The sequence below is a fragment of the Lathamus discolor genome, chromosome 3 (genome assembly GCF_037157495.1).
Source record: "Lathamus discolor isolate bLatDis1 chromosome 3, bLatDis1.hap1, whole genome shotgun sequence".
NCBI classification, from domain to species: domain Eukaryota; kingdom Metazoa; phylum Chordata; class Aves; order Psittaciformes; family Psittacidae; genus Lathamus; species Lathamus discolor.
In genome coordinates this window covers 73614518-73629582 of record NC_088886.1, presented here as the reverse complement: position 1 = coordinate 73629582, position 15065 = coordinate 73614518, and the positions used below count along the sequence as shown (strand labels likewise).

The following is a 15065-nucleotide window of genomic DNA, read 5'->3' as shown; positions in this document are numbered from 1 at the left end:
CTGGACATGTGAGCCAAAGACTCAGTTCTGCTGCTCACCTCTGGTGAGACTCTGCCTGCAACAGCCCGCTGAACCCTGCTGAACAGACCCTGGACCTTATAGGAGTTACAGGAAACTTAACGACTGCAGTCTCACTGCATACTTCCACACTTGTAGCTATACAGCAGCCTTCCGCACTTGTAGCTGTATAGTACCCTTCTATACTTGTAGCTATACAGCACCCTTCCACGCTTGTAGCTGTATAGCACCCTTCCATGCTTGTAGCTGTACAGTGCCCTTCCACGCTTGTAGCTATACAACACCCTTCTACTATATAGCAGTTTTTCTCTGCTATATACAATTCTACAGAAAAGAATCTGTTGTCTCTTACTGGTAAGGCAGATCATCCAATTTCAGTTTCTGGCTGCATTACACTGGCTTTATGTTTTAGGCTTTCTCTCCTGTCCACCCCTCCCAATTTGCTGTGCAGCATTTTGTGATTTCTCAGTGATGCAGACAAATCACTTCCTATACTCATCCTTTCATCACTCTTCTTAAATAACATTAGTGAGACGTACACCAGCTTTGGGTGGCTGGATACTCTTCACCATGACAAATAGAGGCAGACTCTGTCTACTACACTCAGGCAAGAATCTTTAGGGTGAAAATTTATTTGAAAACTATATAAGTGTGTGCTTTTCTGCCCAGGTTTTGGGATTTTTCCCATCTCCTCTCCTCAATTGTTAAGAATGGGATCTTACATGCCCTTGAGAGGCAAACTTTTTTTGCTAAAGCCTTATGGATAACACTGCATAGCCATAATTACCTCAGATAGGGCTCTTCTGCACTTGACCATGGAAGAAAGAGCATTCAGTAGAGCAAATTACCAACAAAGAGCACTCAAGTCAAATGCAATCATGGTTACATACATAGGTACATTGAGTTGATGATGTCTTTAAGGCTAGAACCTATTCTGTGCTGCCCCCAGCTCAAAGGCAAATATGCCAGCACTAATGGTAACTGAACCAAATAACTGGATAATTCTGCCTATGGACACAACATTTGGTAAAGGTTGACTTGAAAGCCAGAACAACCCCAGTAATAGAAAGCTTCAGTACCTGCTTTTACCTGCAGGTCACTTGAGCACTGGGAATAGATCTTGTTCAGGAGAGCTGACACAGGCAGGCACAGCAGAGGAAGCCATCACCACAGCATGGCAGGGCCGAGTGCTGCAGCAGAACACAGCAGTACTGCAGGCAAGCACAACTATCAAACACACATTCAGCACACAACGCTTGGTCCTGTGGTCACAGCCTGTGTGTTTTCTGTCATTCACATCTGCTCAGCAAGTACCAACCCCAAGACAAGGCATAGAACCAACACACAAACTCCCAACAGAGACTATAAATCAAACATTAAATAAATGAGGCAAGCAAAGGGAACACACCTCACCAGCCTCATCACGGAACATTGTTTGCACTTTTCCTTGTCTTGAAGGATAGGAAAGGAGTAAATGAAGAATCAGTGGCTGCTGAGCGGTTTATTCATTTTCACATGCTTTATCTTCACAGGAAGATCATTCTAATCATCCCACCCAGTGTTAACTCTGACGATACGCACTGACAGCTTTGCTTTCACCATTCTTACCTGTCCAGGACAGCAGTTCTGATTCCTATCCAGCACCTATAATATAAACCTGTACATTCTAACCCTATATGTCTCTGAATCATCCGTATTATTCAGTAATCTGCTATAACAAGGATTTCCTTAGCGAAGATATGCCAAACATGGTATAGATGGAATCCATTTCAGTAAAGGAATTATTATTTTCTTAGATTAGAAAATAACTGCATCAAATTCCTCTTGCTTTCCAAGACAATGGATATGTTGCCCTGATTCTTTAGACTTCTTACCTTTATGGTAGAAAGTTTTAGAAACATGGTAGAATTTAAGACCACAGAATGCAAATTCCTGATCCCCTTTCAATAAAAGCACACATTCAAATAGTCAGTCCCTTTTGAAGAGGGAAACAGGACCCACAGTACTACCTATACCCAAACTAAGATCTAGAACTGTGAATTACAAACCATATTCTTTGACCACTCTTCATTCATCAAGCCAAATCTAAGATCTTTCTGCAATCAAGGAAGAAAAAGCTGCATCTTGCTGCACAGAGCTTGCATGTATCTTGTTTGGATACTTTGCAACTGATCTGGCAAAAGCCGCAGGGGAAGAGAAAACCAAGGATCTCAGTACTTTCTATGTCACTGTTATGCTGTAACCAAGAAGTCTCATTAAGCTGTCAACAATATTACTTATCTATTGCTCTTCGGAGTTGCTGCACTTCTGCCCATTAAAAACTTTCAAGCAAACAGAAGACGATGATTTGGGGTGGTTTTTTTAAAATCTAGTTTTCCACAGACAAAAAAAGTCCCCATGGGAATACTGCTTTTCCAATGATGTCCTGGCTGCAGATTGCAACAGGTAAAATCTTGTGAAATGTTATTACCTGGATAAAACCAGCAAAAACCTTTCCAGTTTGACTCAAGTCTCTTTAATATTCAGGATTGCTTGCTTTGCTTTGACCACCAATAAAGGAATCACAGAATGGTTTGGGTTGGAAAGGACTTTAAGCTCTTTTAGTTCTGACCCACCGCAGTGGGCAGGGACACCTCACACCAAACCATTCCACCCAAGGCTCTGTCCAGCCTGGCCTTGAACACTGCCAGGGATGGAGCATTCACAACTTCCCTGGGCAACAGATTCCAGTGCCTCACCACCCTCACAGTAAAGAACTTCTTTCTTGTATCTAACATGAACTTCCCCTGTTCCAGTTTAAACCCACCATCTCTTGTCCTACCACTACAGTCCCTAATGAAGAGTCCCTCCCCAGCATCCTTATATGCCTCCTTCAGACACTGGAAGGCTGCTATGAGGTCTCCACGCAGCTTCCCTTCTCCAGGCTGAACAGCCCCAACTTCCTCAGCCTGTCTTCATACGGGAGGTGCTCCAGTCCCCTGATCATCCTCGTGGCCCTCCTCTGGACTTGTTCCAACAGCTCCATGTCCTTTTTATGCTGAGGACACCAGAACTGCACACAATACTCCAGGTGAGGTCTCACAAGAGAAGAGTAGAGGGGCAGGATCCCCTCCTTCAACCTGCTGGTCATGCCTTATTTGTTCAGTTTCTGGGACCGGGATTTTCCAAATTCAAACTGACTGCAAACAATGTGCAAGTCGTTTAGGTGAAAGACAGACAAATTTGCAAAGACAAACAATAAGTAACTTCCCCTAACCTTTGCTGGTGAAAGTTTGCCATCCTTTTCAACCCACCAAGCCATAAAATCCATTACAGCAACAACAGCATACTGGACGTTTTCATTAAGATCATTATTAGCAATTACAAGATCCTGTTGCTACTGAAAGAAGAATTTACTTTAGTAGATAAATTTGAAAATGCTGGGTTTGAAACTTGTCCATCAGACACAAATGTTTGGGATTCCTTTCTAAATTAGCTCTTATAATAACATGTAAACTGTGAAAACATTCCCAATCATTTTTAGTGTTGCGTACATCAGATGTAGCAAAGAATGCTCTCTGCATGCTCTTCTTCAGCCTGCTTTTTGCATACAGAAGTCAAACACATAGTTTTGGGGATCTTTGTGTTCTATTTTATACGCTGTTCCTTACGATTATTCCTTAGATCTCAAGTTTTCCCAGTGGAAATCCCTCAACTTCTTCATCAAACTGATCCAAGTTTTACAAAGGGATTCTACATTCAAACCATTAAAGGAGTTCCCTCTGTACACAGCAACCTTCTGGGGAAAATGTGTTTTATTCACTCCTTCTGCGCTTCTCACTTTGTTGTTGGTGCTCCTTAATTCACCACAAACAGATGCTTGATGTCTTGCCCTCTACTCCACATAAATATTTTGAAACTAGAAAAGACATCAGTACTTTGGTGTTGCATTTTTTCCTATGAAGATCTGCAGTATATTATACAGTAGCAAACCTCAAGAAAAAAGTCTCCATGCAGTACAATGGCTATTGGCTTCACACCTACATTAATATCCTCACATCAAGGTCTTGGACTACATCAGGGATCTCTGCATCATATAGCATGCATGCCACTTCACTAGCTACATAGGGTCACCTAAGTGCAATCTGTACACAAAACAAGGACTAAACCTGGCTTTGTAAGAGTCCACATGCTGCTATGAAGTGTCCATGCAGCTTCTCTTCTCCAGGTTGAACAGCCCCAACCTTCTCAGCCTATCTTCATATGGGAGGTGCTCCAGCCCCTGATCATCCTCGTGGCCCTTCTCTGGAGTTGCTCCAACAGCTCCATGTCCACACAACTCAGCGCCCTGTTTCTTAAAGCAGAATTCCTTGGCTTTTGCTCTCTTTCAGAACTTCGGTGTAACAGAAATACAGTTCTCTGTTAAAGCACGCAGACTGTTAAATAGCACTTGTCCTCATTCAACTTCATTTGCCAAATCCTGAATCCAGTTTTACAGCTGATTTTAAATGCCTGTCATCCAGTGGGCAACATCTGTCGCACATCGCTAAGACCTGCTCCAGCTGCACAGTAAGGGAGTCTGCTCTTGCTGCTCCAGCTGGGTTGGTTTGCGGTTAGAATGTGGTCTTAACCAAAACACAAACACATAGCGTGTGCACAAGTAAAACCAGTGTCAGTGCAAAGCAAAGCCGAGCAAAGAACTTCTTACTGCAAATGTGACTCCTCATCTAGCTCTTACTGCCAGAAAAACAGCCAGAGGGGGATTAAAGCACAGATGTCTCATTACCTCCCTCTCCCCACCCTTTACATCTATCAGGCTGGCCTGACTTACATGAAATAAATACTCCTTGTTTGCCAGCATATACTACCTGGTGATGTCAAGAGCTTCAGAAAAGTCTGTGATTCCAAGATTGTGGAAAAGAACTAGATGCAGCATTTGGAGGGGAAAATCCCTCTCCCTTTTAAATGCAGCTATAAGACAGACTGATTTAAACTAATATAAACTCAATCACACCCTGTAATAGTTAATTTAAAACACCTTGAGCATCCTCTTTGGGTGTCCAGGGCTGTCTGGCATATTTAGGTTAATTCATCTTATTTATTACTCCGATGTCTCTTTTCAAGAGTGCCCAGCCATGTGCTATACTTCTCAGCCTGTAGGAATGGCAGGATCCAGGGCGGTTCAACAGGATGGGACCATAGAATCAATGCTGTGGGAAAGCGGGAAGTGGAGTAGGGAGGGAATATGGCACAAGACCAAGAAACTTCACAATCCATGAAGGTAAAGGTGAAGTATCTTGATGCAGGAGGGAAACAACTCCTGCATGTCCTTTGATAAGCAATTATTTCAGCAGCAAGATGCACCACAAGGATTAACTTCAGAGAATGTCTCAGTCTGGTACAGCGTGGTGAGCAGCTGGTACAACATCATACCTCATTACACATCAGCACTAATGTAAGCACCTCACACCTGGTCCTCGGTCATTCTGGAACTGAGTTCACAGTTGTGCTATTAAACAGGAGCTGCTGTAACCCACATATGAAGTACCAATAGCCAAAGATGGACATTTTCAGCCCCTTTGAATGCAAGACCTGTAAGGAACAGCTCTAACCAGCTCAGGGAAGAAAACTACCTTCTACAGCCCTTCAAATGCAGCTATTCCCCTTCCTAGAACCACAGACTGGTTTGGGTTAGAAGAGACCTTAAAGCTCCTCCAGTTCCAACCCCTGCCACGGGCAGGGACACCTTCCACTGGAGGAGGTCGCTTCAAGCCCCTGTGTCCACCCTGGCCTTGAACACTGCCAGGGATGGGGCAGCCACAGCTTCTCTGGGCACCCTGTGCCAGCGCCTCAGCACCCTCATGTGCAGTTTGGGGACCACAGACAAAGCAAACATTTCCCTGGTGTGTGGGGATAGGCAGGGATGGCACTCAGCAGGTCAGGCTCCTACACAACACTTCCCACACACCCCTCACACACACCCCCACTCTCCCTCAAATAACTGTGGGTGAACCAGTGCCCAGCACCCCTCCATCTCTGCCCCACTCTGATATCAATTGTCCAGAACAACCATGCACATCTTGCCACCAGTCTTTATGTTGTCTAGCCTAGGCAGACTTCCCTGCAGCAGGTAGATGCTGCTACAGCACAGTTTTATAGCACCAATGAAATCGGGACTTAAGTTTTCATGTAGCTTGCAAGAGTCACTTCAGCATTTCTCAGCCCTGCTGCAACTCACCAGGCTTCAACTTCTCCTCTACTGGCTGAATATAAGAAGGGAAAGCTCTGCTTTTGGAGCTAAACAACGTCTCCGAGCCCAGCAAGAAAAATAATAAACAGCTGCCCTGGGACATATTAGCACATACTCTAAATACTGATAAAGGTTGGGTTTTGCTGCCCTCAGTGACCTTCTGTCCTAAATCAGCTGCTGAAATCCAAACTGATTTTCTCCTCTGTTCCTCTGGTTTTCCGGCAGTTCTGACTGTCCCATTCTCATTGCCTTGTTTATCTCCTCTTCATGGCTTCTCATCTAGACAAATATTTTGGTTTCGGTTCTTCTTAATTGTGTACGCAGTTTTCATTACAGCCAGAAGGCCCTTTGGAAGGACGAACAGTGATTTCTGTACTCATTTGATGGACACACTTCTTTCCACTCTATTTAGGAAGGGAAAGCAAGTCTTGATTAACAATTCACTGTTGTTCAGCTTCTCTCCTAGGAATTTTATTACTGGCTCATCTACAATAACATTTATGCCCTCAAGCCCAATTCAGAATTAGCTTCATGGATTATAGCTCCAAGTTCAGAATATCAGAGGCCCACAGGAAATGACTTATCTTCTTGGACAACAAATCCTGGGATGCACATCTGGCACAGTCTTGTCAGTCAAGAATGTGGAAATCTACAATGAGTGGAACTCATTGGTCATTATACACAGGAACCTGACCCACAGTAAAAAGGCAGTCAAAAAAAGCTACTCTGTTCAAACTGAAATCAATAATTAATAGCAGGAAAATAGCAGCAAACCAGGAACAGCCATATGGAAAATGAATAATTATTTGATGCAAATGCAATTCATTTAGTACCATGACACTTAAAAATGATGTTGCATTTCCCATTCACAGAAAGCCACTTTTACTGCCTGCAGTACATCTATTTCTTTATCTTACTATAATTAGTAGCAGCAGAAATAAACATATCCTGTTAAGGAAAGGTCAATGGTATGCAACAACTTACCAAGCGTGAAAATAAAATGCTATTTTCTTTATACCAAATGTGTCGTGGAGCCGCAGATGGAATCAGGACCTCACTTGAGTCATGTGCTGCATCATAAGTACTCTAAGGACTTCTGTTTGGAAGAGTTTCTCATTTAAGGACACCAAACACAGCCCCACGGGGGGCAGCACAGCTCCTGCAGCACCTGTCTAAGCAGGGAGGACAGGGAGAGGTGAAGGCAGAGGTCCTGGTACTCGAGCATCCCCAGCTCAACCTCCACACACCACAGCTACTGCGTGGGGCAATACCCAAACACTACATGTTTGGGAAACATTAACATATATATTTTTAATATTAACTCCAGCAATGTTAGAAGGGTAAGAAAGAGACCACACAGCAGAATTAAACAAACATCTCTATCCAGACACAGTTGTTTTGCTCGCTTTCTTGGTGGTTTGGCTGGTTTGAGTTTGCTTCTTCAACATTTATTTGTCTTTGTGTGCGACCCATCTATTCAAATAGAACTGCAAAGGATACACCAATTTTTTTTGGGTAGTAATAACATTGGGACAGCAAGAACAAACAAACTTTTTACTTCCAAAGAATGTACTAATACTGAGAAAAGTAAAGTGTTCCTGGCTGATTTCCAGTAGCTTAAGCAAACAGACCCTTGGTAATTAAACAACACACTGCCTATAGGTAATGTTGCTTGTGAGAAGCCCTTTAAAGCCAAGTTTAGGTCTTCTACTCCAGCTCCCTTTCTCATTCACCAAGACAGATGGGAAACAAGTGTTTCTAGAGGATTATCATTGCTTCTCTGTCCTGGGGAAGTACCACAGTGTGATTTGTTCAGGAAATGCACCCTGGCAGATCTTCCAAAACCCCATTTTGCAAAGCACATAAAGCTTTCAACTCAGGCTGCATGGGGTCTGTTTTGATACACCGAGGCTCCAAGGTTCACATCTGTGGGGCTGAACCCCACTGAGAGCCTCTGTGAATAGGGTGATTCTACCTACAGTGTTTGCTAGTTTCAAGTCTTCTTCAGAAGACATAAATCAACTCAAGGACATGGACAGCTGTGGCTTTACGGTGCCTGATAATAGCCTATAGACAAGTCTCAAACTGCAGAAGCTAAAAGCACAGAGCAGCAGAGGGAAATGATGCAGACTAATTTTGTCTGATCAGAACCTATTAAATAACATTTCAGGAGTCCTGCTCTGTTAGGGTGATTGACACATGAGTATCATGTTCACACACCATGTTCATTTGCTAAGGGATACTGGGCACAGCTCAAGGCTGGCAGAGGGCCCAAGTGCAGTAATTCATTGGATTGAAGAAATCATTGTGAAAGCAGTAAATCTTAATCATGTTGTGATACTAGCAGCAAATGAAGGGTGTTGCTTACCTCAAGCACTTTTTAAGAGCTTCTGAAAGATGTTTTCAACCTTTAGAAAAAGATAGTTTGTAGTCTAAGCATTCCCATAGCAGACTGCCAAGGAAGTACTGAGACAAACCAGAAGCCGGTATTGCTCTCCTCTGATTTTCTCCCAGGCTCATGCGCTTTTCACATCCCACCTTACAAAAGTCAGCCTTAACCAAGCAGAAGAGATTTAATCTTGGCACAAGCTACAACAACAGCCAGCAGCTTGATCTTGGTAAAAACATTTGTCACCCACAGACTGGCCAGAGGAGGATAAAGTAACCTGCGATCAGTGGACACGCTCTGCTGCTGAGAGAGAATAGATGCCGTGCAGAAACAGCTGTTGTGGTCATGAATCGCACGCAGACCCTGTGGTTGTTCAGCAGTTGAGTGTCAGTTCCCATTCAAGAGGCCATGGTCCTTACACAGAACAAAATAGGTTGGAATGGCCTCTGGAGGTCTCTAGTCCAAATGCCTCTCCCAAGAAGGTGACTGAGATCTCATCCAGTTCAGCTTCTGCCCTCTGGGACTGAACAGTCTACAACCCCTCACAGCCTCTGTTCCAGCATCTGACCAACTGTCGTGGTATCAACTGTCATGGATACATTGCTGTATCTACCTGCCGTTTCCCTTGTAACTTGCATGCTTTGCCCTGGCCCGTTCATCATGCACTTCCACGAATAGTTCGGCAATAACTTCCCTACCCACAGGGTAGGTAAAGGCAGCATTGAGATTCCCTCAGAGTGTCCCTCCTTCCAGATGGGAGAAAATAATTTCTCCCTCTGTCTCTCCTCATACCTCTTTGTCCCCTTATCACCCTAGTGGCCCTCCATTGTACTCATTCCAGTGCACATTGGCAATTCCATTGTGTTTCCCATCTTGAAATCCCACCTGCACACACCCTGACGCAGTGTATTACATCCCAACAAAAGCATGTATTTTACAGGTACAAGCTCCAGTTCAGAGCTAAATCTTACTAGCAAACAGCACAGTAACTCCCAATGACACGTTGTATCTCCGCTCTGGAAGCTCCTGGAGCTGCAATGGGATATGTGGAGTTCAGGTCTATCCACGCTGCCTGCAAGGACAGAGGTACTTCTCACACAGAGGACAGCAACCGTTTGAGCTCCCAGCAGAGGGACTGCCTACTAAGAAGAGAACATAATAAAGCTTCCCTAAGTGACTCAGAAAGCTGAGCCCGAGTGAAAGGCAAAATCTTCACCAGGTTCTGAAAACAAACTTCAGTCTCTGCAGCAAGAACATCTGAATGGCTGGAGAGGGTGGTCTCAGTGCCGCATGATCATAGAATCATAGAATAGTTAGGGTTGGAAAGGACCTCAAGATCATCTAGTTCCAACCCCCTTGCCATGGACAGGGACACCTCACACTAAACCATCCCACACAAGGCTTCATCCAACCTGGCCTTGAACACTGCCAGGGATGGAGCACTCACAACCTCCCTGGGCAACCCATTCCAGTGTCTCACCACCCTAACAGGAAAGAATTTCCTCCTTATATCCAATCTAAACTTCCCCTGTTTAAGTTTTAACCCATTACCCCTTGTCCTGTCACTACAGTCCCTGACGAAGAGTCCCTCCCCAGCATCCCTATAGGCCCCCTTCAGACACTGGAAGGCTGCTATTAGGTCCCCACGCAGCCTTCTCTTCTCCAGGCTGAACAGCCCCAACTTCCTCAGCCTATCTTCATACGGGAGGTGCTCCAGTCCCCTGATCATCCTCATGGCCCTCCTCTGGACTTGTTCCAAAAGTTCCATGTCCTTTTTATGTTGAGGACACCAGAACTGCACACAATACTCCATTCAACTAAACAAAACTCTGCAAGAGGAACTCATCTCACGTGTTTCTGATCCCCCACTTTCAGTGACTGCAACCCTCTAAAGCATGAAGCATTGCCCAGGGAAGTTGTGAGTGCTCCATCCCTGGCAGTGTTCAAGGCCAGGTTGGACGAAGCCTTGGGTGAGATGGTTTAGTGTGAGGTGTCCCCACCCATGGCAGTGGGGTTGGAGCTGGGTGATCTTAAGGTCCTTTCCAACCCTAACTATTCTATTCTATGAAGTAGGGTGTTCAGCAACCACAGCACCTTTAACAAACTGTCGGCATCATTTGGTCAGACATTCCATCCCATCCAGCTGTGAGACACCACTGGTTTATTCTCAGCAAGTGCAAGGCCTTCAAAGCGTCCTGTCCTACAATACAGGTGAACACATCTCTCAACAATTACAGGTTAGACCAATCCAGTTTGTTTTCAACTCATCCATACCAGTCTTCCAAGGCTTTTAATCTTCCTTCCCAAACTGCCGGAGAACTGAAGGGGGACTATGTATTAGCTGAGATGTCAGTCTGCAAGCGTTGCCAGCAGTTCCATGGGCTGAAATGCAAACCCCTGCTCTAAATGGAGAGCTGGACTTCAATTGCAAGAAAGTTTTAAAAACAGAAATTAAACACAAAACTGGCCTTCCTATATTGCCTATGAAAGAAAACACATCAGTAGCTCTCCCAGTCATTGCTCCCTAGGCACCATTAACACAAGCTGCCAATGCAGCCACTTGCATGAGTTCATTGTACCAAGCTAAGTTAGCAGAGTTACCACTGCACAGTAACTCAGTTCAAACTGGGAGATGGAGCCTACAGACACAGGTAGCTTAGCCAGGAATGGGCATCAGTGGCTGCAGCATTAACCTCTGCTACATGCACAGGTGCTCTAGGAAGAGAACAAACAAGAGCTTCTTATTCCAGAGGGTACCACAGCATTGCCTGTCTGTACTGCCCTTCCCCAGGCCTCACCCTGCTGCTCCATCCACCCAACCTCCATGCAAACAGCTTGGCTGGAATTCCTTGATGGTGCAATCCAGCTGCTCACGGACAGAAATCCAGGTCAGAAGATCCATTATCCACGCAGCTGGCCCCTTCAGTGCCAGCACCAGCAAAGAGGCCAAGGACTGAGTGGTCGCACACCTCAAAGGGAAGAGGATGCCTCACCTTCCTGTAATTTAGTCAGTCATTGATGGAAAACTATTAGTGCACGAATTCATTGTATGTTATTTCTCTGTCTCTGGGGCTGGATGAATAACGAAAACAATGAGTCACAAATGGCTTGTTACAAAAACAGCAAAACAAACACTCAAATCTGGTATTTACAGAGGATTGTTTCAGCAGCTCCACCTCAAAGGTGGAGTCTCCAGGTCTGCTTCTACAGAGGAGGACAGCACCTCAAATACTGCACTCACGCTTCAGGTTTGCTATTCCTGTTTCTGGAATGCTTCCAGGACACTTCCATCCAGCTTCCAGAACAGTGCAAAAACTCATTTCCAAAACAGAAACACATAAGTTAACTCTTCATATTAAAGGGCATGTTTGTTTTTCTTTCATTAAGCCATGCACCCTATGCCAGACACTATTGCTCGTTTACCAAACAAACCACTTGAAGAGAAAAAACATTGCAAAGCAGGCTGGAATGAGCTCCTGCAGATCATCTGGGTTTTGTGCAAGGCACCAGTTCTCCTCAAGGTACGAGGGTAATGGAAAGCTGTGCCATGTGCAGAGCCTCAGCTTCCCAGAGCAAAGCACTCCTTTTCAGAGGACCCCAGTGGAACCACAACAGCTCTACAGCAGGCACAAGATCTGTATCCAACAAAGGGGCATCCACATGGAAGTGTCATAGCATGACTAAGAAGCCAGCTCCCACTGAAAGCCAGTGGCATGCAGGGACACAACCTTAAATGTCTTCAGAGGGGCACAGTGGAACATGCTGGGATTTACCACTGGCACTTCACCTCCCAGCACTTCCAGTAAAAGCTGGGATCTGTAGACACCAGGATTGTTTGCAGCTACAGGAAGGATGAGCGCTCTTTAAAACAAACCCAGCTGGAAATCACCAATGCATTTTACAAAGCTCTACCCAAACCAGTAAGATTTCAAGTGGCAACAGCAAAACTGCATTTTTGCTTTCAAGGTGGCTGTTCTCCGCACAGAGACACAACCCCAGATGACAGGCTGCTAGGAACTGCTCTAATCTGATATAATCTAAATAGAACAGTATTTTTTTTTTTATGATGCCGTTAAAGCAATCCCCTCAGGAGAACACATCAGGAGCCAATTTCCAGTGCCAAATATTTTATTTTACTTGCTAAATGATTATCCTGTAATTCCTGTAGATATTGGAAGTCCTTATGATGGAAACCCAGCCTTAACTACAGAAAAATGATACTCTGATATCTGAGCACACTCAGTTCATTTCTTTGGTTGATATCAGACCTTAAAGTAGCTACAATTCCCCATTTCCTAAAGCTGCATATCCTTCTTAGTCAGAAGAATGCTTGTCCCCAAGAACAAAACACTCCTGCGATGGGTGGCCTTCAGGTAACCACCTGACCCAGGAGACAAGCCAGGGCTTCTCCACTTTTGGACACCAAATTAACTTCTATTAAACAGAACTCCCTTCTTTCTGAGCAGCAAAACCTACTGCTATAGAATGCTTACTCTCACGGTGATGGAGGAGAGGAGAAATGGGGGAGAGAATAAAACAGTAATTGCAAGCTGATCAGACAATGTGAGCACAATGCAAACGCACTGAAATTTAAGGAACACTAGGTAAAGAGACAAGTTCACATCTTCTCTCCCTATTTCAATAAAAACCAGATACGACCGCTATCCTCATTCCATCTCACGAGTTGAAATAGTGGTACACTTCTGAGTAGAAATACTATCCTTGTACTCAAGACCCAAAGGCCTTGATCTCTTTTGGTCTTACACTGCATGGAGGGAATTAGGCCACCAACATCAATGGTATGCCCATAAACATAGCCTCCAAGACTTACCCTCAGGTCCTCTGGGATAACTGGGAGCCACCAGTAGACACAGGGAATGCCGAGCACACACAGCTCCATGCTGTCACCCACCCAGACACTGAGCTGCTCGGAAGGGAAACATTTTACTTCACATTACATGCAAGGGAACACATTACAGGTGTAGCCACAAGCACCCAGGATCTGCATGTGATTTAATGGCACTGTGTACAATCAAATTCAGGATCTGTGTGCACCCTGATCCTCACTGCATTTCGCTCCTTAGATCCTTTAGAAAATGCCCGACTTCAAGGTTTGGCCCCAAGGTCCATACCTACAAGCATGTAAATGACAACAGATCAAGTACAGAAGAAACAAACATTTGCATTCATTTTCTCCGAGGACCTTTTTCAGCCTGTCAGGAAAGATCCTGTGCTATGTTCTACAATCCAAACTACACAAACTGTAGACACTGCAGATCCAACGGAGCTGTAGACACATCACTTTGTCGCAAAACAGCAGAAATGCTCATTTTGGAAGAAAAGTAGCATTAACCAAAATATCTGCCACAGCATTAATTACAGTGGAAAGAAAGAAGAACACATTGAACACTGGGAGCAAACCCCATTACCTACAAGGCATGGTGTCAGCACAGTTATTCTGACCCATGTGCATTTCTGTGTCACGTTAAGTCATCATTTGCCAAGACTTCTGGGAAAGAACCTGAAGCTAATCATTTTCCTTTCCTCCATACTGAAAGCTGAGGGATTTGGTCCTATCTGCCCCTGACAGAGGTTCCATGTAAAGTCCTCACATTAAGTATATCACAGAGAGCAGACAAAGAAACACACCAAAGGAGCTTGCTCCTCTGAGCAGGAGCTGGGAGTCCCAGCTGCACCTCGGTTCCAATTAGCTGCTTCAAGAACCTTTCTCACAAGAGAATGTCTTCTGAAAACTAAATACCCACTCTGATGGAGTAAATGGTGAGGAGTTAATTTGCAATTCCACAATCCCCAAGGGACTCCAACACCAATCTTGCCAGTAATTTAATAGTTTACATTGTAAGACCTATGGCCTACAATAAAGATACCAGCACAAATCTTGAGTACATTATTCACCCAAGCCACACTGATTCAAAGGCTCTACTAGGCCAATTAAAGCAAACAAGATTTAGCAGTCTGCTACCTGCCCCAATGATTAGTAGAGCAAGCTGTTTTCCCTGCTGGGATCAACAGCTCCACAGCTAACAGCTTCCACCTGCAAGCACATTCAGGTTAGGCATGCAAAAAGAGGCAAAGCCAAACGTGCTCCTCCATTCACCTTCCCAAGGTCCTCAGAGAACATGAATACTTTCCTGAAGACACTACACAATTCCCCAGTCCCATAAACAGCAATATGCAACACAGAATCATAGAATGGTTTGGGTTAGAAATGACCTTAAGATCATCCTTAATAACTTCCCCTATTTCAGTCTGAACCCATCACCCCTTGTCCTATCACTCCAGTCCCTGACAAAGAGCCCCTCTCCACATAAGGTAGGCCTTTCAGATTCACACATCCAAACCACTCTCAGCTATGCTAAACACTGTGTCCTCTGCTCCATTTGGGACCAGAGTTTTTAATTTGTCTTC

The 15065-nt window shown here is 44.5% G+C and overlaps 1 protein-coding gene across 9 annotated transcripts in view; it reads right to left on the bottom strand.

The window, feature by feature from the left end:
- Positions 1 to 15065, bottom strand: part of MAP2 (microtubule associated protein 2) — a 227169-nt gene that overhangs the window by 192881 nt on the left and 19223 nt on the right. The window lies entirely within an intron of this gene.